At 48.8% G+C, this 24778-nt stretch overlaps 1 protein-coding gene across 1 annotated transcript in view; it reads left to right on the forward strand.

Annotated features, from left to right (window-relative positions):
- MSH3 (mutS homolog 3) overlaps positions 1-24778 on the forward strand; it is a 2089876-nt gene that overhangs the window by 1918169 nt on the left and 146929 nt on the right. The window lies entirely within an intron of this gene.

Genomic DNA, 24778 nt, shown 5'->3' on the forward strand with positions numbered 1-24778 from the left:
GCGGTGCTGTCTGGTGCAGCCAAAATCTATGTGCACTGGACATTGTGCATCATTTCCAAGGAGGTACGGATTTTGCAACTCTTCTTTGTGTGACCGAGCAGTCTGGTGCAACCCGTATCATCATGCACCCGACGTTGTGCCCAGATTGCCTGGGTGTGACTCTGATCAATGTGTACCTGACAGGGCACCTCCTCCTTCCGAGAGGACCCCCACTTCATCCTTCATAAATCCCCTGTTCTCTTACCTGGCTCTTAGTGCAGAGGACCAACAATCCTATCCTCAACCAGCCCTCCCTGACAACATCGTGTTGTCACGGAGGGCTGGTAGTAATGCCTGGCTTGGGCCTGGGTGGTGAGAGTGGCTGACTGGGCTGTGGGAAGGCTTCCAAGAACGATTGGTGCGTCACACCGCCCCCCCTGTGCTTTGCAGAACTGGGCTGGTGTCAGAAGGCCCTTTCAAAACCCTTTGGTGCGACCATCTATTGACCTGGGCCCATGTCTGCTCCGGATCCTGTGGGTGAACTACTTAAGTGGCTGTCAAACCCATTTAACCGACTGCCTTCTAATTGCTTTTGCTGCCTACCCCACCTGCTTCCTGGGACCCTGAATGAGAGTGACTTCAGCCGTGTGGTGCCTAGTGCCTAGGGGATGATGGGGTGCACACCAGCCTACAATGGCAGGCTGTACACATATTTAAGAGCACCATTGGTGCGAGTGCGCACACCAGCCTGCAATTGTAGGCTGGACACTTATTTAGGAGCACAATCGGTGCAGAGCATGCACCAGCCTACAATGGCAGGCTGGGCATGTATTTAAGAGCACTATTGGTTCAAGTGCACACACCAGCCTGCCATGCAGGCTAGACATGTATTCAAGAGTACAGTGGGAGCGAAGCATGCATCAGCCTGCAATGGCAGGCCGGAAAACTGACTTAGGAGCACCTTCAATGCAGATGCGCACAACAGCCTGCAGTGGCAGGCTGGGCACATGCTTAGCATACCCTTGGTGCTGAGCTCATGCCAGCCAGAATTGGCAGGCTAGATATGCATTCAAAGATACCATCCTTTCCAGTGTGGACACCAGCCTGCACTGGCAGGCAGGACCAAGGTCTTAAAACATTTTTATTTCTTTTTTTTTAATTTTTCAAAACCTTTATTTAGGAAGTTTCAGTCAGACACAAATACACTGTGCAACATAGTAGTTTAACTCAACACAGTGCACCTTGCAACAAGCAAAAGTACATGAGAGATGAGCACAGCTCCTCTACGTCGAGGTCCCTCCCCTCAGTCACATTACACTGTGCAACATTGCAATACAAATCGACAAAGCATGGATCAAGTCAAGCATTTGGAAACAGATAGTGTACATCGTACAAGGAATAGAAATACGTTAAGGTTGAGATCCCAGCTCCACCACACAGAGGTCCCTCCCCTCAAAGGGGGTCACACAGACGGTAATAACATCAGTAGGGAATGCCAAGCAGCAGGGGCGCCTACAGGGAGGGAGGAGGCAGTCTCTGACCAGCACCGCCGGCCGCCGCGGGCGCAGGGCCAGCGGGGAGCGCGGGAGAGGCAGCGCCGCTGGGGTGGGAGCGGGAACGAAGATAGGTAACCAGAGGGCCCCAAATGGCGACAGGTCGGGACTTGGCAGGTAGTAAATCTCAGAACTCCGATAACAGAGTCTGACACCGAGAGGCATCCTCCAGTCAGCTCTCAACTCTGGGAGCAGGTCTGCGACCCCAACACATGACCACCCTGCGCCTAGCCAGGACCAGCATCATCGCAATCAGACATCGTGAGGCATCGGGACAGAATTTAACAAAACCAAGGAGGCACAGGGGAGGGTCAGGAGGCACTGTCGCGCTAGTAATGTCCGAGATAGTAGAACACACCTCCCGCCAAAATTCAGAGACTTTCGGGCATAACCACGCTAAGTATTCGAAGTCCGCGGCAGGAGCAGCGCAACGCAGACAGGTATCACTCGGGATGAGCCCTAGTTTGTGGAGCTGAGCAGGGGTGCAATAAAACCTGTGCAAATACTTAAAATTTATTAGACAGAGCCGATAATTGGGTGACAGCTTTTTCGTCTGGTTACAACAGAATAACCAGTCAGCCTGCGCAATGTCCATGCCAAGATCTGCGCTCCATACCTCCCGCGCCCGGTCCGAGGAAATAGAGGTGGACATTAGAGTGAGAGCGTATAATTTGGTAACTAATTTGTGCGGGGATGGGGATGTATATATGAAGTCCAGAGCCGGCATGGTGGGTGGGGGCTGAGGGAATGAGGAGTGTAAGTTCCGGCAAATAGCACGCAACTGGTAGAATAAAAGCGTGTCAAGTGGGCCCAAGGAGTCAGTAAGAGAGTAAAAAGTGTCCCCCGGGTAAAGGTCCGCCACCCTCCACAAACCCAAATGCGACACATGCCTAAACATGCCAGAAGGCTGAATTGGGGGGAAATTTGGGTGGTTCACAATAGATACAGCGTTGGCAGAGAGCAGGGGGAGATTGGAGAGCCGGCGAAGGCCAGACCAGGCCCAGTGCAATGTCTCGACTGTGTCGAGCTCCGCCCGCTGGCGCACCGCTGGCGCAAACAAAGCCGTGGACAGAGGCCACGGGGAAGCAATATCCGTCTCAACGGCAACGTGAGGTTGATAGGGAGTGGGATGGATCCAGAAGTGCAGAAAGCTAGCCTGGGCGCACAAGGCGTAGATCTTAAAGTTAGGCGCGCCTAAACCGCCGCAGACATGGGAAGAGTGAGGATATCGTAAGCGACTCTTGGCTGTCTCCCCGCCCAGACAAGCGAAATGATTAGGGAGCATAATTTGCAAAACAAATGAGAGGTAAGAGGGATAGGGATGTTAAAAAACAAGTAGAGGAATTTAGGCTGGACCACCATCTTGGCGATTGCAATCCGGCCCGCCAGGGATAGCGGTAGCCTGCTCCAAGAAGGAATCTTGGATTCCAGCCAGTCAACTGCACAACCGAAGTTAGATCTCCACAGTTTGTCCAGATCCCTACTCAGCCAAATGCCCAAATTGCGCGTGGGGCCAGAAGCCCACACGAACAGAAAGTCCGGTGTGAATGACATGGTGGCGTCAGTCAAGGGGAACAGAACAGACTTGCTCCAATTTACTTGAATGCCGGAAAGACCGCCAAAGCGTATAATTTCCTGGTCAAGGGGGCTGAGGTTGCCCTGAGGATGACGAACGTATAGGGTCACATCATCCGCGTACATGGAAATGAGAAGGGAGCAGGCCGAAAAACCTATTCCTCTGTGGGTGTGGTGCTGCCAAAGCTTGGCAGCCAAGGGCTCCATAGCAATGGCGAAGAGCATGGGTGATAGGGGGAACCCCTGCCGGGTACCACGAGCAATACTAATGGGGCGGAGACCTGGCCATTGATAAGGAGACGCGCCATGGGCTTTGGTGTAGAGGAGTTTAATCTTACGCATGAAATTTTCACTAAAGCCCATACGTGGCAGGAGATAGAATAAAAAGGGCCACTTTGTAGCATCCAGCAAGGCGGCCACGGCCGGAAGGTCAGGATTAATTTGATGTAACACTGAGAAAATTGTGCAGAGGTTGTGCGAAGTTGCCCTACCGGGAATAAAACCTGATTGGTCCAGAAGGGCAATGAGGGGCATAAGTAACATAAGACGGGAGGCGATCACTTTGACAAAAATGTTATTATTAATGTTAATTAGGGAAAGGGGGCAGTAGGAATCCCGGCGGTCCGCAGGTTTATCGGGTTTAAGAAGCAAAGTTAACATAGCCTCATGGAGCGACAGCAGGAAGAGGCCATTGTCAAAGGATTCATTATACATAGACGCCAAGTGTGGTTCTAGGAGGTCAGCATATGTTTTGTAGAATGAGGCCGGTAGGCCATCCAGGCCCGGGGCTTTATCACAGGGCAAGCTGCTGATGGCTGCAAGAATTTCCTCCCTAGAGAACGGTTCATCTAGGAACTTCCGGTGATAGTCCTCTAACCAGCCTTGTGCAATAGGCTCAAAATATTGATCTAAGGCCTCCCGCGGTAGAGGAGTACCGGCAGAGTATAGCTGATAATAAAAGTCCAGAAATCGAGATTGAATTTCCTCCGGGAGGTAGTCCTGCACGAGCCACCATCACTAAGGGCCATTATATAAGAAGCAGCACGCGGAGGGTGGAGGAGGTTAGCAAGAGTATGCCCCGGGGGGGTCTCCCTCACCGAAACGACGAGCCCGACCCTCTCTGCCCAAGAAGAATAATTCACGGTCCGCCTCCTCGGAAAACGCAGTGTGTTTTTGACGTATTAACGCCAGCATCTTAGGACTAGGGTGTGCAGCCAGGGCGGCATCCAGGTCTTTAATTTCTGCCTCGAGCCTGGCCAAAGTAGCGCGGATGGAGCGGAGAACGCCTGCCTGTTTAGAAATACATTTGCCCCATTATGACGGTTTTAAAACCTTCCCACAGTACCGAAGCGGAGTCTACCGACCCCATGTTGAAGTCAAAATAGTTAGCAATGGTGGTGTGAATGTCCGCACAAAAGACAGTGTCCCGGAGGGCTTTGTGGGGAGGCGCCAGGTGAATGCACGATGCGGGGAGTGGGGAGGACGGAGGCGGATCTGGACCGGTGCATGGTCGGAAAAGGTGCGTGCCATGTGAGCTGCGTCGGTGAGCCAGGCCAAAGCATCCGGGGAGGTCAGCCAAAAATCATTGCGCGACCAACAGCCCCTCGCGCCAGTAACGCAGGTCCCCTCACGAATATCGGGGCGAAAGTGACGCCAAGCGTCATAAAGAGAGTTGTCAGTTAAAATAGATGTGAGGGCCACGGCGGCACGCGGGTGGGACGTATAGGAGCCAGACTGATCGAGGGCCGCCGATAGGGTGACATTAAAATCCCCTCCCCAGATGACAGCCGCAGGGCCACAAGCGGAGATGAGGTGCCAAATATGGTGAAAGAAGTCTGGGTCGTCCTAGTTGGGACCATAGACCGCGGCAATCGTGACGGTCTGGGCCAGTAAGGAGCCATGGAGAATAACGTACCTGCCCCAAGGATCAGTGAGTTCCTGAGTGGTGTGCCAAGGAAGACCCCTGCGTAACAGAATTGAAACTCCCCTAGCATATGAAGAGTAGGTATAGGAGTGGGATTCCCCCCAATAGCACGCCTGGAGTCTGGAGAGGGAACCGGGCATTAGGTGCGTCTCCTGTAAGAGACACATATCTACCTTGTGTCGTTGTAAGTGTGAGTGAATCAGTCTGGCCTTACGGTGGTCATTTAGACCACGGACATTCCAGGTCCAGCAGACGATATCAGTCATGGGAAGGTGGTCCAAAGTGTAGCGTTCGCAACGCAGGCGGAGGCACCCAAGGCAGGCGCGGGGGGAAGGAGAAGGCAGTCCAAATTGCAGCTGAATGCAGCTCAAGCGAAGGCCATCACACATAAGTGTAAGCTGCACATCTGGGGCTAACACTAACCGGGCCACACGGGAGAGCACGCAGGGGTCGAACTGGCAGATGAGGTGCTGGGAAGGAGACCGCGCCTGTAAGCAGGGGAGGTGCCCCGTGCACCACTATACGGGGGGTGGAGCATGTGAAGAGGTAGAGGAACCATTGGAGCTATGTGAACATAAACAATGGGAAACCAGTGACTTGAAGCAAGAGAAGGCAGGAAGCACAGTACAGTGTTGCGGTCAAAACCTATGAAGGCATTACTTAACAACCATACGGTGGCGAACTGAAGCCACCTCCTCAATAGAGGTGCATGGAACCCCAAAACCCCGCCCCCACCCCATCCCAAGCCAACAATCCCTGACCTAGAAACCCCTCCAACCCCGCACCCACTCCAACCCCCCAATCAGGCTGAGTAATCCACCCGCCCCACCCCGGGGAGAGGAAACAATGGAAGGAAAGGGAATCATCCCATGAGGGCATGACAGGGCTAGGCATACACCCCTGCAAACAAGAAGGGTGGGTGGCCAAGCTGAGGTTATGTCAGGCATCATTCAGAAAGAGGGTAAAAGAATCAATAATGTCTGCACTGTTAATCGTTGTCGCTGAGACGACCTGCACCGTCGGGCTGAGATTTAGAAGGGGAGGAGTGAGCATCTTTGTCCAGTTTCTTGGCAAACGCCAGGGCCTCTCTGCGGATCGGGGAAAACTATTGCTTTTGTGCCCTGCTTAACCCTCAATTTTGCTGGATAAGACCTTGTGCTTCTGAAGAATGCGCTTAGCAGGGAGGAATTCTCTCTGGGCAGCTTGGACGTTAAGGGGTAGTCCGGGTAAAAGAAGAGTGTGTTACCCTGGTGGTTGATGGTGCCCCTGTCACGTGCAGCACGAAGAATGGCATCCCGATCCCGGTAATTCAAGATCTTGGCGATGATGGGGCATGGAGGCAGCCTGGGAGGTGGACGTGGACCTGGTGGACCAAGAGAACGGTGTGCACGCTCTACAATGAAAACCGAGGAGAGGACGTCACCGAAGAGTTCTTTAATCAGCTGTTCCACAAAATTCTACACCCTCGAAATGTTGGTGGACTCCGGGAGACCCGTGATGCGGAGGTTGCTTCGGCGGAAGCTGGCCTCCAAATCCTCATTCTTCTCCCAGATAGTCGCCAAGATCTTGTCCATCTGGAGTAGTTTCTGCCGGTTTTGGGTGGCAGTATCCTCTGCGTCCGACAATCTGGATTCAACATGGTGTATCTGGTTATCGTGGGAGTCGACACAGGCATTCACTGTGTTCGGACGGGCTGAGAGTTGGTCCAGCTGGCTCGCTATACCTGTAACTGTTGACTTGACATCCAGCATGATTGCCTTGAGGTCGTCTTCATGATTAGAGGGTGCCTCCATGGTGGCAGCGGAGTCGGAACCCGCACCGTCCTGGCGAGAGGATCTTCAGAGCTCAAAGGCTATCTTGGGCTGTTCTGGGCCATTATTCCCCATGATGAGAGACCCTAGCGGCAGAAGAGAGGCCCACACGAGGCAAAAGACAGTCAATACGGCCAGGGGCACGCAGACCCCCAGCAGCTGGAAGCGGAAGGCAGTGAGAGACAAGTAGGATCCACTCGATAGGGCCACCAGAAAACGGAGGAGATACACCTAGAATATGAGAGGCATAGAGCAACTAGGATAAGGAGGTGGTGTGGCTGACAGTGACAATACCAGGGTGGGTTCCCACTGAAGCACCTGGCAAATGAGGAAGTCAAGCAGGAGTCACGGCCGGCATCAAACTGGCATAATATAGGCAGACATCCCGTTCCACAAGGCTGTGGTGAGCGAGGTGAATGAGGACACAGCAGAGCAAAAAGTCAATGCGCCCATATGAGGAACAAAGGTAGCAGCCCAACACACACCCAGACGCCAGTCCAGGCCACGGCACACAGAGGGCAGTGATCTAAACTGGACCCACCATAAGCTGTAGGAGGCAAGGCAGGCCAGCAAAGCACGTCCAGGCCCCGGGCGGAGCAGCAGGAAAAACTCAGGGACCAAGTTACCCCAAGGAGCTTGCAAGGGCCACAGCGCCAAACAGCAGAGATACAGTAGATTCCAAAGCTGTAGCTCACATGAGCCAGTCAAGTGGCGGCGAGAGAAAACCAAGCCAGTAGGAGGGCGAGGCCGTCAGGCTCCAGTGGCGCCTCCACAGCAACCAGCACACAGGTGAGGGAATAGGCGAGGCCACAGCAGGACAGAGGCCCGATTGCAATGGTGCAGCCCCCAGGAGGGGATCCAGGCCAGGAGTGGTAGACACTTAGTGAAAGCCAGGCGCGCCACAGAGAATCAGCAGGCAGCGCCCGCACGGCAGAACAGAGCAGGATAACAGCCGGCGGGGAGGGGGGGCGTGCACCAGACTGAGACGGAACGAGCGGGGGGCCCGCCGCTCACGTCACTGGGCCCGGGTGCCACGATAAGCGGCCGGAAGGTCGCCGAAGAAACAGCACCTATTCCTAAGCACACCAGGCTGGGCGGAACAGCCTGCAAGCCCCTAGCCCCGCCCGCAAGGCCACAGAGGCGGCACCACTCACCCGCTGGCGGCAATCTGAGTCCCCAGGTCGATTCTCCGCCGCACGCGGCACCCAGCAGTCACGGCAGTCCGGGGCAAAGAAGGCCAAGCCTTACTGTCTCGAGGCCGTAAGCCCAGCGTTTCTCACCAATCCCACAGCACTGCCGCAGGGCCCAGTGGGGAGGCGGCGGCACGATGGATTACCGCCTCACTTGCAGGGGAGTCAGGATTCAGCGTTTGAGTGCATCTAGGATATGGATGCCAGCAGGATATTTATGGATAGTTGAGCTTGGCCAGCAGAGCCCACTCGTAGTGCGACCATCTTGCAGCCGGCCAAGCCACGCCCCCCAAGGTCTTAAAACATAATACGTGCGAATGCACCCCCACCAGCCGGCCATGGCAGAGTTGACCAAAGCTTTAGAAACCTCAGGTGAGCACCATTCCCTAATGTGTATAGGAAGGGCGCACACACTTTCACACTTGCACTTAAAGTGGGAAAGTGCCCCAGGCCCTAACAAGAGAATCAACCACACCCAGAAAGTTTCCCATAGGGAGATCCGACCCCCTATGTATGGAAAACTCACATGGGGGTTCATCCCTACCCGGACAGTGCAGATGTACCTACCCAGCCACTTGCCTACCCTGGTTTGGTGGTGGTGAATGGCCCCCAGAGGGTTGGCTAGGGAGTGAGACAGACCAACCTGAGTATGAGACCTATTTGACAAGCTATTCAGGTGGGTGACAGAATCAGTGTGCCATCCTCCTTTTAACCACTGTCGCACTTGCCCTGGGTATGTGGTGTACCTTCTTACAGGGCACTCACAGGTATGACACCTAAACCAATAAGTACCCTATCCTGACATGTGCAGAAAGGGCGCACACACTTCCCTGCTGCAGTACAGTGGGAAAGTGCTCAACCGAGTCCCCCTTTGGTAGCAAACTCGCAGAAATCGAGATCTATTGGGAACAATCACCGACCCAGAAGTCAATCCATCCTTCAGGCACCCTTTCAGAAACAAAGGAACACTTCGCCCACATGAAGTTCAGGTGAACTACATGAAATTCAGAAAAGCCTTAAAAACCTGGCTATTCAACATCTAAGTCAGTTGTCCTGTCAGTTATTACTGAATCATAGCGCCGGGAAACCCTTTGTTGGGTAGCTGTTGCGCTATATAAGCTAAATAAATAAATAAGTTGTGGTGCTCAATTATCCACTGTGTGATGCAGTCCAAATGCAAGTCCTATCCCACCGTTTGACTGCCAAATGTTGTAATTGCATCTTTCTGCCTGGCTGGGACACATCACAGCACACATGGATGATACCTAGGAGGAAGTAGAGGGAAAGTCACCAAGATGTAACCTCTGTTTTGTAGGTTTCCCAGAGCGAGTGGAGGGAACTGCTTCAGAACTGTTCCTGGAGTAAGACGCTCCTTGTACCTGACAAAACTGTCCCCGCTGTTGTGATTGAAAGAGCTCACTGGTCCCCAGGGCCTTCCGGGAGGTCCTCCCATTGGTATGATTGCACATATACTCAATTATAGGGAAAGGGACAGTATCCTGAAATGGGCCAAGAGCCTGTAGATATCCGGTTCGAGGACAAGACAGCCACATCTTTCCTGACGACACCAAAAGCATCCAAGTGCAATGGAAATTGTACCTGACAGTGAAGCAGAAATGGGGAAAGTTAAGTATACGGTACATGCTGTTATTCCTGGCAAACCTATGAGTGATAAACAATGGGCAAATGCATTTCTTAATGAAACCGGAAGATGTGTGGGACTGGCTTCAGAGTGTCAACAAGCCTGGAGAAAAACTGGGGAACTGCAGCTGTCGTTCTGAGAGGAATGCAGCACCAAAAGTAACGCCAGATATATCATAGGAGCTGGGAATGCTGGGCCGTGATGAGGGAGTACCCCACTTCACTGATAGAGGTACAACAAGATAGTACCTTGGCACTTAGTAAATCTCTTGACCATACAGTAGATGGAGCTGCTTGGGATGTAACCCCGGTCACACCCGTAGACTGAGAGGAGTGGTCCCTGCCACTCAGAGGCATGTGTCCGCAAAATTAGATGATGAGAGATGGGGTGGACATCCCTACATTCCCACGGCTAGGTAGTGTTTTGCAAACAGTTCCTAGACCATTGATGGTGTCTCCAACATTGGGCTCAAAATTGTGGCGAACATTGATGTATTTATGTCAGGATGGATTCAGAGGTTGAGCATACAGTCCGGGACTTTAGTCTGCAGATGGTCTGCAGGAACTGCAAACACAATCCAAAGGCGGGTTCCTAGGTGCATTATTGTGCTGAGTAAACTACAAGGGTTGGGAGCAGTGCATAGGGACGCAAGAGGAGTCTTGGTCCCACTGACTGCAGCTAGTAGACTGGTTTGTGGAAAGCAAAGGCTGCTAGACCTGCCCCTGATTAGGTGACTACATGTTAAGAGTGCATTTGTAGATGTATTGCAGTAATAGGGAATACAGCAGTTTTTTTGAGTAATGAGGATGTTTACCCGAGGAGTAGGGGGGTTGTTGGAAGGATCATGCACTTTGGGGTGGGCGTACTCACGGCAGCAACATGGAAGCTAGACATTATAATTATGAAGGAGTCCCCTCCCTGGCAGATTGCCAAACTAACATCAATGGGAACATCCACGATGTTAACCTATAGAGTTTACCCTCGGACTATGGTTAGTGACTATAATGAGGCACTCCATATCGCTACCAGGAATGTCGGAGCTCTTTTTTCCCCGCAGATTTATATAGCGTGAACTCGACCCGAAGGTACTGGAGCGCTTTACATGAGCACCGGTTACGTTGCACAAGGACACATTAATTGTTTTTGGTAGGCATGGGGAGATTAAGTGATTTGCCCAGAATCACAGGATGTGGAGTCGACCACGAGGCTCCAACCTTCATTTCCCAGCTCCAAAAGTTTGCAGTCTAGCCGTCAGACCACATCCATCCTCTTTATGCCTTTACTAAGAGATAGAGGGTACATACGTACCTTCAGAGACATGGCATTTGCGTTTCCATGCTGCAAGAGTCACATTTAACCGACGAGGAAGCTAAAAAGAAATGGAGGGACCGATGTTCTCCTCGACGTATTCCTCTTACACACAAGGGGTTACACTATGAATGGCCCCGCGGGTGCCTTTCCAACATGTACATGCTGATGTCGAGGGTAGATTTGTGCTGTTAGATGGGCGGAAGATCTGTCTTGTGAACTATATACACTTAACTCAGATGACAAAACATTTTGATGAACTTCACTAGATCTATTGCTACCATTCATAGATCTGCCTCTTATTTTGCAGGGTAACTTAAATTGCATAATGGATCGGAACATGGACAGATACCCCCCCAGGCATGACACAAAACCAGGACTGACCACAGCATTATCTGAGGGGATGGGACTATTAGGAAGCATAGATAACTGACGTACCCCACACATACACATTACTCCCACTGTTACTCAGCACACAACACGCAAAGTAGGCTAACCTGCATATTTGTGACACAGAACTTCAGTGTCTGAGTACAAAATGCCGAATACCTAAACAGGCTCCTCTCTCACCAACCCCCATTTCTAATGACTTACACGGACAATGGTTGAGGGGAACAACCACTCCCATGGAAACTAACTCCGGAGACCCTTAAGGACAGGGTCTGGTTGGCTCGGATATAAGAATGGCCGTGGAAACTTACCTAAAGCATAATTGGTGGTCCTCAGGCACGAGGGTGACAAAATGGGAGGCTTAGAAGGCAGTGATTAGGGGGCAACATTTTGAAGACCTGATATCCGCAGACATTTGACCAGAGAATTATCACAAAATGATGGCCAGTAGACAGAGTTACCGGCCCGAGACCGCACATGCTAGACTCTGATAGAGACACTATTAGAACTTGACCACGAGTGACCTTCAGGATACACTTGACAAGCTGACAAGCACACACTCCGAGAATACCAACTGAAGTTACATACTGAAAGAGACAAATCAGGGCGACTTTAACATGACTCCTAAAGAGGGAAACCCTCTCCCCCTTGATACTTTCCCTGAACAGGCTTGATGGGACGAGGGTGGTGACACAGACCAGCATACATGCAGTACTAGCGAACTACGTAACATAGCTGTATAAGAATCCGGACGTGAGAGGTGAGACCTGATAAAGACTTTTCTGTAACAACTTTCTACACTTTCTGTTGCACAGGAGGATAGAACTGGGCCTAGAGGTGGGAATTACACCGGAGGAAGTTCTAATTGTCATACATGGCTTAGCTATGCGGAAGGAGCTGGAAGGAGACAGGTGTCTGATTTTTATCAAACGTATGCTCGGCTACTAGTAAATAGACTCCGAGAGGTCTGTCTGGAGGCCCATCGACCTCGCTAGTTAGCCTGAGTTCATCCATAATAGTCATGGTGCCCAACCCTGATCAAGACCCTGGGGAACAAGCCTCAGGTAGGCCCCTAGCCATCTTGAAAGTAGATACAAAAGTGGTCTCCAGGGTGTCCGCTCCTGCCTAAGTTGAGGACCTCGTGCACGACCAATGTAGATTTAGCTCAGGTCGCAACAACATGATGAACATTTGGTGCTTGTTCCATGTCTTGGCATACCACAAGGACTCACCCCTAGGAGGTGCCCTTCTGGAGCTTGATATTGAAAAGGCCTTTGACTTTCTCAGCCGAGAATACGTGTTTGAGGCCTTGGCAAAATGGGATTTGGTCTAAACGTTTTGAGATGGATATGAGGGCTCAACCGCGAGGGTCGAGTCGGGCAGCAAGCTCTTGTTGCAATGCACCATAGAGAGAGGCATGAGGCAGGGTTTCCCCGTTTCTCATACTATTTGCCTTACCAATGGAGCCTCTAACCATACAACTTCGCTTTACAAGGAGACCTTGGGGTATGAGGGTTGGGTACATGTTATACACACTCTCCAGGTATGCCAACAACATCTTATTTTATCTGGCTCAGGAATTAGACTCCTTTTTGCTGGTATCAGTTCTCCGGGTAAATAAGCCTGGATTCTGCCTGAAGTCAGAATCCAGTAGGAATGAAGAACATTCCGGCATTGTCTCATGAGCCAGATAACGGATTCAGTCGCCTCATGTTGGGGATGTTGCTGTATAAAGCTTTAATATCTTACGTAACCATGATTTGTTGGTGATTGTTATGCCACAAACCTTTCACTGACCTAATCATATCACTTGTATCTTGAATGTGTGAAGCTATCAAGGAATAGTACATAAGGATGTAAAATGGCATCCATATATTTGGATAGTGACTCTAAAACAGAACAGATATTAGTTACTATGGGTCGAAATGGTGGATTATACTCATTCTTGTGGATTTTTGCAACTCCATTTATGCTTTCAGATGGATTCCATTCATGTACTCCTATTCCCTTTCACATATCTCACTCTCAACCAGCGCCCTGGACGTCAATTGTTTGATTTTGCGTTTTACCCTGAAAGTAGGGTCTGAAGTGACCGGGGAGTAATGATCTTGATTGTTTAACAGATCCATCATTTTGCTAATATACTGGTTAAATGACTATCCCTCCTCCTTTGTTCCAATTTGTTATTATGACTGTTTTGTTGTTACGCAATTCATGTAGGGTTTTCATTTCATCTGCTGTCAAGTTGTAACTGCTGCGGGGTATGTGCCTAGCGGCTGATTTAAGTCTTTGGTAGACGATGTTCTCAAATATGTTACATGTGCGTATAATGTTTAAATATTGAAATGAAATAATTTTGTATTTTGGTTAATAGTGTGTTAATGAGCTCTGTTACTGAAGTCATATTTTTACATGTGAATAAGGAGAGAGGCTGCTTAAGGATTTACAGTGTAGTCATATTTACGCTGCTTTAGGAACTTGTCACTAGTGCAGGGGTCCCCCTATATATACATTGAGGGAGCGGGCAGACACATCCTACCGGGCCTGGAACTTGATGAAATGACCTCACAGCTCCAGCATGCCACCAAATGGGGCACTAACAAACCACATTGGGAGCTCTGACTCTTGCAGGGAACTGTGGGGGAGGGCGCGCTGGCCATTTGCTTGATGTAAGGCATTACAGATCCGAAGGGTAGTCCAAAGGTGGTTAAACATCTGGTTGCAATATGGGAGCAGATTGTTAGACAGGTATTGCGGCACCGACACTTTAGCAGGGCCCTGCCTACAGATTGGCTGCAACCGTTCCACCCAATAAGGGAGGTTATGTCACTGGGAGCCTTGAGGGAGGGAGGCTGCCTGACTATGGATGGCTTCAACCCGGGAGAAGAATTCTTGTCATTTTAGGAGGCTTAAGTGACCTTTGGGGTCACCACAGGGCAGTGCTTACAATTTGCCAAACTGATACGCACAGCTAGAGAAATTTAGACTGGCTTCTCCGTTACACCGCAGACCTCAATGACATTAGAAATTCTTCTAGATGGTGGGAAGGTAAGAGGACTAATGTCTTATGTATATGGAGCATTTAAAGACGAGAGGCCACCATTTCTTTTTATGGTGCAACAAGCCTGGGACAGAGATCTGAAGACTCCCATAACAGATAAGGAATAGGTGTAAGCTTGTACCCAGGTAAAAGAAGTGGCTAGCAATGCCAGTAGGCTGATCAACTGGCATAGGTGCAAATTCAGGACAGCGAGTGTAAAAATTCAGGACAAAGGGTCAAAATTCAAGACAAAAATTCAAGACAAAGGGTCAAAATTCAGGACAAAAATTTGGGACAAAAGATACGATTTCAGACACATCAGAGGAAGTCGTACAATAGTGTATAAGTAAGTAAATAGACAACCAACATAAGTGCAAGTCAAAATAAGTTTACTTTAAGTTGAGACAATCGTACAACTCACCCTTTTGGTATGTGCACACTTTTGAGCAACTGTGCAGGTCTTTTTGTGGTATTTAATATGATATTTTGTTTACAGTTTGGGCTTCCTTTGAAGTGCTGTCCCACCTGCACTGCAGGGGATGCAGAGGCCTTCAGCCTTCATTAATCCCCTTCCCCAAAGACCTCCCTCTGCACAGATTCCCTCACTATCAACCTCCCATCGTGCCCCTCATAGCTATATAGACCCTCACTCATGTGTATGTCTTTTATTTTATAGTGCTGCTCATCCCAATGTAGGGTGTTGAGTGCTTTAGCTCACACACTTATTGTTCAGAGACAATGACTCATATGAGTATGTAAATCAATATATAGGTAATGTTACTTAAGACAAGGAGGGATACAAGGTGTAGGAGTCACAAGGCATCCATACTGGTAGCTAGTATATATGCAGAGCGACAGGAACTATGCAGCAGGGAGGGCCAAATTATGCTGCTGAGTTGACTGAATTATATGGCAAGAAAAGGGAATTTATGCAGCATAATGCTGCAAATTATTTCATAGTATTACCATATTATTTTCTCATTTTTGCACATTTTATCACTTTCTGGTCATATGTTGCACCTCATTAGTACCCATATAACACCCAAATATAGAAATATGAAACGGAAGGTGACCAGTCAACCTTTATAAGGGGCCTTTGCAATACATCACTGCCTTTTTAGTTATTTTTTAACCATTTGAGGTAGCAATTGTTTTTAAATTAGAATCTTCAGCTATATTCAGCTAATGATGGATTTTGTGGCACATGCGACACATCCATAATCATGCGAAAACTGTTGAAGCCGCACAATTGCATAATTCCAGTGACCCCGAAATACAAACTGAGGATATAACACATAACATAGTGGCGGGGGTTGTCTTTACAATTATAATATAAATAAATACTTTACTCTGCATGTTACACTTTGTGCTTTACAAGAGGCGCATTATGCATTTATGCTTCTTTATAATGAATCAAAACTGGGATTAGTGAAACCTCAGATCTCTACAAGAGATACATTAATCACCAGAGGTAAATAGATATATTTGTTATGGCCAGAAAATTGCAGTAGCGCAAAGCACTCCGAAGTCTTTGCCTTTCATCCCGTTGGAAATTTCAAAATGTCGCTTAGTCCTCCAGCACGGCTTCTCCACAAAAGCAACATGCAGTGCCCTAGGCCTATGCAGAGGACGGCACGCCACATGCTGTAACTACACAAGGGCCCATTGCAAGGTAGTAGCCAGAAAAATAAAATACCCCCGCTTTATATGGCACTAAATATAGGAGCAAAGTGAGCTATCCTGGTCTTTCCTTTTGAAATCTGTGAAAATTGTTCCCCAGATAAAAGTTTGCAAAAATAATGCAAAATTATGCTTTACAGCAGGAAAGAAACTTGGTCAAAAACTGCATTTACCTATATTGAAGTTTGTCTTTTATTCTTTCCGTCTTTTCATTTTCTTTCTTTTCTTATGTCCTTCTTTCTATCCACGTTTGTTCTCTACTTTCTTCTTTACATCCTCCATTTATTTTCTTTCCATCTTTCTGTCTGTGCACCCTTTCATTTCGTCTCTGTCTCTCTCTATTCTTTCAATTTATATTTCATTTTCTTTTCATATTTCAATATTCCACATTAACATTAATTTGTGTTCCATTTTTTCCATTTGATCATCCTCTTGTCCTTCCTTCCATTGTTATATCTAAATCTTTCTCTTTCTTTCCAGCTTTCTTTCATTATTTGCATTCTATTCTTCCTTCGCTTTCTCCCTCCAGTTGCCTTGTGCTATTTTTAGGTCCCGCTTAGCAGCGCGCATGCGCTGCATCCGCCTAGCAGCACACATGCCCTGCATAGGCAAAAAGACCTATAGCCGTTGATTCCCTTTTTGAGGCAAAAACGTGCACGCGTTCCATTGCCTTCAATGGCAACACATGCACGAGTGGGGATTCCCTTGCTGGAGCGAGCAACAGCGTCATATGGTAGCAATTATCATGCCTTGCTGCTCGCTCTCGGAAGGGAATCGTGCAGGCCCCCTCCTCTCTCCCCCTCCCCCTGCTGCCGGGGGAGGCGTGCACGCTTGTATTTGATGCCTGGGGCTTTTTTTCTGACCATGAAGAGTGCTCCTGAAAAGGTTTAATGAATTCCTGATTACGTCTGTGTGAAGGCAGTTCTGCATGCTTAACTATGCAAAGGACATACTTGTGCAGGTGAAAATGCTTCTAAATGAGCATAATTGCGCTTCTGCTGGTGTCTGGCTCTGCTCGATTTGGTCAGGTGTCTGAATGAGTTTGTGCCGCATTTTGTTTTGTCCACATAGAGAATGAAAGCATGCTTGTCGTGGGAGTTGTGACCAGACAAGACCCCTTGAATATGCATGCTGGTCAACTAAAAGAGAAGTTTGAAAGCTCCAGTTCGCTCTCTTCTCCCTCCCCCTCTCATGTCTGCTACGCTGCCAAGCCCACCATGGTGCTCAGTGGCACAGCGCTGGGCATCCACTTTTTGCGTGGGCAGCCCTGGCACCCACATGCTGCTGCACCGGCATGAGAGCATCTCACGGGTAGAGCCCGAGGGGATGCTGCGGCACGCCCGTCTCTGCGACAGCTCCATCTGCAGCTGCTTCTCACATGCTCCTTATCGCTTCATCCCCAGCAGCCATGATGGATAGCGGTCTAGTTAACATGCCGGACATGCGTGGATCCGAGGTTGAAGAGCATCACTGCTGATAGTGTTTCCTCTAGTGTGCCATGGTTGGCACCTGACTTTAGACAGAAGACGTGACTAAACGTGGTTCAAGGAGACACACAAAAAAACATTTTTCTTGATCTTTAATAAAGCACAAGATGTTCAATAGCTGTGAGTTTTAGGAGTGTGATGATTACAAATTGTGTTGGTCCTGTCATTGGCAGCCCTGGCAGGTTCAAAGGGTGGTGCAAGGTGCAGTTGCTTTCCAACGAGGGCCCTAGGACTTATTTGTTTACAAATTGAGCACTGCCCGACACTCCTGGACCTATGCTGGACACCCCAGTGACAGAGCTCATTGAATGCAGCCTTCCAGAAGAGGTCACGGGTGCTCCACAGACAGATCTGCCAGGTGGCTCCCTGTATTCCAAACACAGGGCACCAGCCCTGGGCTTCTCTTTAAATAGTCCTTGTTAAAAACACATGTTTATCATTTGTTTTGAAGCCTTAGCTCATGATGGTAGAGGGTGGCTGGAAGACAGATGCCACATTAAAGTACAGCTTGTTTTGGGCTCGAGGGACCTAGACACCCTCAGGCTGAGCCAGTACCAGGCCTCTGGCTTGAGCCTTCAGTTGCTTCCCCACTTCTAAACTGGCAATAGTCACAAAGTTCTTAATGCACAATCCAGGTTGGATCTAGACGTGGGTGAAATAGCTACATTTTTACAGCAAAATTAAGATTTTGTAACAAACAGTAATTTGCCAGTACTTTGCAATTTTTTTTACTAACTAATCACTCACCCCGCATTGGAACTGAAAAGTCTCGTGAGACACTAACAGTGACACTTTTTCTGTGCATACACTGGTATGTTGCAAGACATTGCACAGCGCTCGGATAAAAAAAAAATACAAGCATTTGCAATGCAACAGGTCTCCCATTTACGCGAGTTTGAGCTATCTGCATTGTAAATGACAATGCCTCTTATTAATGTTTTGGTTTTTGAAGCATAAATAAAAAGTATTGTCATTTACAATGCCAATACCTCAAAATCGCGTAAATGCAAGACCTATTGCATTGCAAGTGCTTGCTTGATTTACCATTATCATACTTTCCCTTTCTGTCGCCGCTTTTGTCTACTTCAGCACCCTCTGCCCCTCTCCACACACACACTCAAGCTGCAGCATCACAGTGATTATTCTAGCTGATCTGCGAGTTACAGACCAAAGGAAGGGCCATGAAACACTTATCTGACAGCCCCCCTTCCCCCTAACCCCCCCCCCCCCCCCCCCCCCCCCGCCCGTGTTTCCCTACACCTGTGGCCCATTATTATTCCTTAGGTGATAATCGGCCCCATCAGAATGACAATGGGCCGGTATAAAGACTGAGCAAGGTCGGGGAAGGGCGGCTGCAGCCTCAGAGAAGTGCGAGCTGGCACAGCTTGCGGCCATCCCCAAAATTACGGACAAAAGGTGTCCGTTAAAGAAATGCTCACGGACAACGGACAAGGGGCCCGAATAACGGGCAGTCCGTGAAATTTACGGATGGTTGGTCACCCTAAATGCCAGAGTTAAAATGAACTTTACACGTCCTTCATTGTAACTTTATGACACCCAGTAAATCACACAGAATATACCATAGTAGGCTCACGGCCTGCCCAAAATGTATGGAACAGGACACCACATTCCTCCATATGACTTGCACATGTAGAGCACTAACGAGTCCCTGGGAGGAGATGGTAATATGACTCAAACAGGTGACCCATGTTTGTATCCCAAATTCAGCCCGTCACTGCCTATTCCGCATAGTACACAAACCCAGTCAGGGGACTGTACAACACAAATTTGCTAAACTGGGTATACTCCTTGTGAAAGGTCAAATAGCCATACACTGGTTATCGGATAGAAGGCGCACTGTCCCAGAATGGACCATGGTTATGTTGGAGTGGGCCATGGAAAACGAATTGCAATGAAAACGTGTGATAACAGATGATTTGGCGGACAAGGATCTAAGAGAGTGGGGCAGATATGATGAACCAAATGGTAAATAACCCTGTGACAGATGATGACTGACATGAGCTAGAGAGAATGGCAAGTAAATGGTCCAGAACATAGAAATGCAACTGTGAACCACTCTGGGATGTTTGGCTACCCAGGGGTGGCCGTAGCTGGGGTGAGCCAGGAGGGTTCAGACGAGACAAATGCCTGTATATTGACAATATTACTATGTTGCGCTTTTGGTGGATGTTGCTTTACCTTAGTGGATGAGCTAGTTGGTTTGTAATTGTATTGTGTGATTATCCTGTTGGACTGCAAAATTCCGAATAAAGATGTAAAAAAATATTTAATTAACATAAACATGAATCAGTTAAAAAAAATGCGAACTTTATTAATTTACTACCCTATTCACCTACAAACCCAGCAACACCCTACAGAAATCTAAATGACTAATTTAACTATAAAAATGGAATATACATTAAAAAACACAACATATACTTAATTGATTAAAGGAACAAATAAGCAATTACTCAATTTACCTAATTGAGCGGGATCCATTTGAGCAGAGTCTGTTGGGTGGTGTCACATGAGGGATGAGCTGGAGCGGTGAGGTGGTCTTGGTTGTCGTAGATCATCTTAATCTTGTGGTGGAAGATGGTGCTGAGTCTGTTGCAGAGTTCATGGAAGGGTGGGATGTATGTTGTTTGGCTGCAGACTTAGGCATCATTTTTTACTATGAAGAGCTCTTTGGTGTTGTGTGCGTTGGTGAGGATTCTGTCTTGGAGGGATTTCATCCTTGTAGTTTTGATTAGTTGGTGGTGTTCGGCGGTGGCTGCTTTTGTAGGCAGCATGTTTTTCTGTGGCTTTGTTGTTCCTCCATCTCTTTTCGAGTCTTCTGCAGGAGCGCCTGGATTCTTAGAGTGCAGGCGTGAACCAGCTTGCTTTCTTGATGTGTCTTCCAGGGGCTTTTTTGAGTTGGGAGAGTGTGTCAGCGCAGTTTGTGATCCAGTGGTGGAGGTTGCGTGCTGCAGTGTTTACGTCTGAGGTAGTGGGTGGTGGGGTGCTGACGAGGGCAGAGGTAAGCTGGTCTTCGGTGACTTTGTTCCAGCTTCTGCGTGGGAGGCGGTGGTCATGCAGGTGAGTCGAGTGTGTCTGCTGTGTGTGGGAGGGCAGTGACTAGTTGTTTCAGTCCATGTTGGCAAGGTTTTCTAGAAGGGAGGCAGTGTTTGAGTCGTCATGGTTTCCAGGTGAAAGTTTAGGTCTCCGAGTAGGATGTAGTCTGTGGATGCGAGGGTGTGGGGTGCGATGAGGTCGCTGATGGTGTCGGTAAAGGGAACGCGGGGGCCGGTGGCCTAGAGATGAGTGTTCTGTGGAGAGTCGTTTTGGGGTTGGTCTGGATCTGGAAGTGGAGTTGCTCCATGAGGGTCGTTTTGTTATGGTCATGCTGAGGTTGCTTTTGGGAACGACGGTGATGCCTCCTCCTGGACGGATGGGGCGGTCCTTGCGCAAGATCTTGTATCTGTTGTGAATAGCGGTGGCAATGTCGGTGCAGAGTTGGCGTTGGTCCAGGTTTCTATGTTTGTGTAGGGAATGTACATCGAGGAGGATACAGTTGAGTAGTTTGCGAGTGGGGATGTCTGGTAGGCTAGGTGATGCTGCTGGGGTATGGAGGTGGGTGAAGTTGAGGTGGCAGTGTAGACACGAGAGAGGGCCGTGGGGGTTGGTCAGTATCAAAAGCTGGCAGATGTTGTTGCGTCCCGGGTTGAGATCGTGGAGGGTGCTGTAGTTGCAGAGGAGGCTGGTCCTCTGACCAGGGTCCCTGGCACTGGTCACGGTTGGGTGCAGGCGGACTCACCTTTGGGGTGCCAGCCGCGCACGTCCGCTGCGAAGCCAAGCAGCAGCAGCCATTAAGTAGGGGTCGGTTCAGCTTGGAGGCGGGAGTGGGAAGGACACACTGGAGGGGCCACGGGGGCAGCAGCAGTTGAGGAAAGCAAAGGGAAGCATGAGAAGTGAAAGGTGAAAAGGTGAAAACAAAGGAAAGTGTGAGAAGTAAAAAGTGAAAATGAAGGAAAACGAAGAAAAGAGTGAGAAGTGAAAAAGAGAAAAGTGACAGAATGGCAGAACGAAGGAAAGAGGAAATGGGGCCCAAAAGGACAGAGGCAAGAGAAACCGAGGCAGAGCAGCAGAAGAGCAGAGTGCTCTCCCACGGGGATTCGGAGCGAGGGAAGGCTCAGAAGCAAGTTGCCGCCACCCTTCCGAGTAGAGCAACATTGTGCTCCCTTACACCCCCGTCTGGCCGTAGCTCCTTTACTAACTGGTTTCTAATATGCCCAGTATAGGACTACAAAGGCCCCACAACAGGCTACCTCTAACAATCTTTGAGCCTGTTTGTAGTTGTGCACCACACTTCACATATGTCCTGAAGAAGTGCCACCCGATTCTTTCCGAACAACCAGGCATGAAACATGTCGACCCCACTTTAGAGACTGCCCTCTAGGAACATTATATTAACATAGGGCGTCCATTCCTACTTTTTAACTAGGCAGGATCTACCTCAACCATTAAAAATTATTTAGTATAGGACTGACCCTTACCTATTTTAAACCACTACCCACGTGCACACAACCCCCCACGGTCCCCACACCTACACTCACCCAACGGCTTCCTTAAAAAGATCTCCGACAAAGAGCTCCGGAAACGGTGAGCCCGTCGAGCATTGCAGCGCCGGCCCGACGAGGAGCAAAGCCCAATGATGAAGCATGACACCTCTCAGGGTGTGTGAGGGCATCATGACAAAAGCTTTTTCTTTTCCCCTTTCCCCTTCAACACCCCTTTAGGAACTGCACTCCCCTTTGCATCATGCTCTCCCACTGGACCACCAGAGATGAGGCACAGGCAGGAGCCTGCGTGTGGAGGAGGGCCTTGAACACCCTGCAACAGAGCTCAGTAGGCCTCACTTAGTAGTGTAGCAGCGCAGGGAAAGCAGTCACACTCCCCAGGTCAGTGGTCTTGCTCTTCTTGCCACGCAGCGGGCGCCATTAAGTAGAGATTAACTGGGAGGTGAGAGCGGGAAGGACACACTGGTGAGGGAAGGGGCCACGGGCGAGCAGTGGCAGGGTAAAATGAATAAAAGACCAAGAAGTGAAAAGTGAAAATTAAAGAAAGAGTGAGTAGTGTAAATGAGAAAAGGAATAGAAGGGCAGAACTAAGGAAAGAGGAAAATGGGCACTTAAGGAAAGAGAGGCAGGGTCAGAGCAGCAGAAGAGCAGAATGCTCTCACAGTGGACCACTGGGGATGAGGCACAGGTCAGGAGCCTGCGGGTGGAGGAGGGCCTTGAACATCATGCAACAGAGCTCAGGGGGCAGCACTTAGTGGTGGAGCTCCGCGGGGTAAACAGTCACACTGACCAGGTATTGTGTTACCTTTTGACTTCATTGTTGTTTTGGTACTGCAAATATGCTTTACACATTGCTCATAGTTAAGTCTGTCTGCTCTGTGACATAACTACCAGGTGTTTGAGTCCAGATTAATTTATTGCTTTTATGGATTCACCCTGACAAGAGTTGTGATTATTCCAGGAAGTAGATAGTCACCCACCCCAATTGATGATCCAGTTTCTTGCAAGTATGGCTTTCTTATAAATGGAAGGTTTCTCTTCATTGGTATTTATTTTGGGTAAGCATTTGAAGTGGTGGCTCCAAGACAGCGTTTTCTTTCAAGCAGAGGTTCTTTCAATTCTTTCAATTCTTCCTAAATCCCTTTTTTAACCACCGTCTTGTGGTGAACGGTAAATTGTATGAAGACACATGGTACACCCTTGCCCTTCTCTCAGGCAAGAAGCCTATGGGCAAGACAGTGGAATTTTTTACTTTGCACTTAATCAGTGGTACAAAAGTAATTTCAACCTCCGTGGATTCAGTTGTGACACAGGCTGATTGAGGGCTCTAAACATATTGTTATGGTGGGTTTGGATATATCCAATCGCTTCGCTCAAAGATGGACTAGATGCACTATCACACGTTGCAGTTGTGGCTGATCCTCACTATTTTCTCCATCTTGTCTTTGATGAGATCAGCTGTGGTGATGAGATGAACTAACCCCTTTCATATGCTGCATTTCCCTGAAACTGCACCCTCTCTAATGCAGTGTTTCCTACTACCAAGACACATAACCAGGTTTACCATCCTTAGAAACATCTCAAGTCAGGCCTCCACAAAGAACTAAAGGCGTCCGATCTGCCATTTTGAAATGCCCTGCCTAGGTGCCTGGAGACGAGAATCAGCACCAGTAAGCATCTTACAAACTCAAAATACTTCACAGGCACTCTTGTTTTTCTCCCACATACAGTCACTCAAGTGGTGCAAAAAAGAAAGTCAAAACCATTTCTTACAGAAAACTCCTTCAGAGTATCTGTTCAAGCACTCGTACACTCGCCTCAGGATGGTGGCAGTGCTCTACTCCCTGGCCTCCCAGACTCCACACTGGCACCCCTTAGGTACTTTAGACATTCTGTAGCACGTCATCCATGGGCTGAAGAAATATGAACACTTCACCCCCATTCTGATTGAAATCCATTGCCTCTGCTTGACGCACCTTACCGTTTACCGAACTAGCTGCCTTATTTACAAATCTATTGCAGCCAGCACCCCTGCTTGTGTCGCAGACCAACTCACCATCTCTGGTGGATCTTGATGCAGCCAAGTCACCATTAGACTGAAGACTAAGAAGTGTAAAGAAAGAAAAGTCAAGTCAACAGGCCTTTTCCATCTTTGCACCCTGGATCTGGAATGCTATCTTCGTATCCATCAGGACTGACTCAATGTTGCACCAATTTAGGGAAGAGTTGAAGGATCACCTCTTTAAAGAAAACTGCATCACAATGCTTTAACAATCCACAACCCATCTTCCTCTCCTTGTTCACTTTAGGCTTGTCTTTGTCTTTGACTATGTACTGCACATGGCTGCCTTCTGGCAAGGGTCACACTACCGAAATGCCAAAAGCATGAAAACATACAAAAGATTTCCTGTTTTATGCCCAATAAAAAAGAGCCCCTGGCAAGTCGTATTTACAAGAATGTGGCCATCTTGAAGGCCGCTCCATGTGTCCACTCACTGCCTGATTTAAAATAAATGGCCTGCACTGTTTTCAGATTGGCTTTTCTCTTTTTCTGTACTAGTTTAATAATTTTACGTCGAAGTAAACCTGCTCTGCCAGTGACATGGCCATGGTTTCTGGTGTAATTTTTTAAATATGTTT

This window comes from Lissotriton vulgaris, chromosome 3_1 (assembly GCF_964263255.1).
Source record: "Lissotriton vulgaris chromosome 3_1, aLisVul1.2, whole genome shotgun sequence".
Classification (NCBI taxonomy): Eukaryota; Metazoa; Chordata; class Amphibia; order Caudata; family Salamandridae; genus Lissotriton; species Lissotriton vulgaris.